A 476-nucleotide genomic window follows, 5' to 3' on the forward strand; every position below is an offset into this window, starting at 1 on the left:
TGGAAAACTATGGACGATACTAAACAACAAAAAAATGTACGAAGTCAAATGGAAGAGCACTGTTGCAAAGGGGTGGAAAGAACAGGTTATTAAAGGCCAGGAAAGGGTGAATTAGTAAAAAGAAATATCACTGAGAGAGAAAAGAGAAGAAACGGGTGTGTTATGAAGCTTGTGTGAGTGTCAAATTCTATTACTATTTCTTTTTCTTTATTTTCATCTTAAAAAAGGAAAAGTCGAGATTACTTTTGCTCCATACATATTCAATTTATTGTGTAATCTTTGTTCAGCTACTCCGGATTTTCCAACCACTGATATTACAATTTCCTATAAAAAAAGAAAGAAAAAAATATTTGACTCTCAAAAACTTCTTTAGATTCTGGTTACATTTCAGTGTTTACTTTGCCAACAAAAGTTTTCAAGTTTTAAAGTTGGTAAATTGTCTGAGCTACCCGGAGTTACGTATATATCTGTGGACT

The sequence above is a fragment of the Penaeus monodon genome, chromosome 25 (assembly GCF_015228065.2).
Source record: "Penaeus monodon isolate SGIC_2016 chromosome 25, NSTDA_Pmon_1, whole genome shotgun sequence".
NCBI classification, from domain to species: Eukaryota; Metazoa; Arthropoda; class Malacostraca; order Decapoda; family Penaeidae; genus Penaeus; species Penaeus monodon.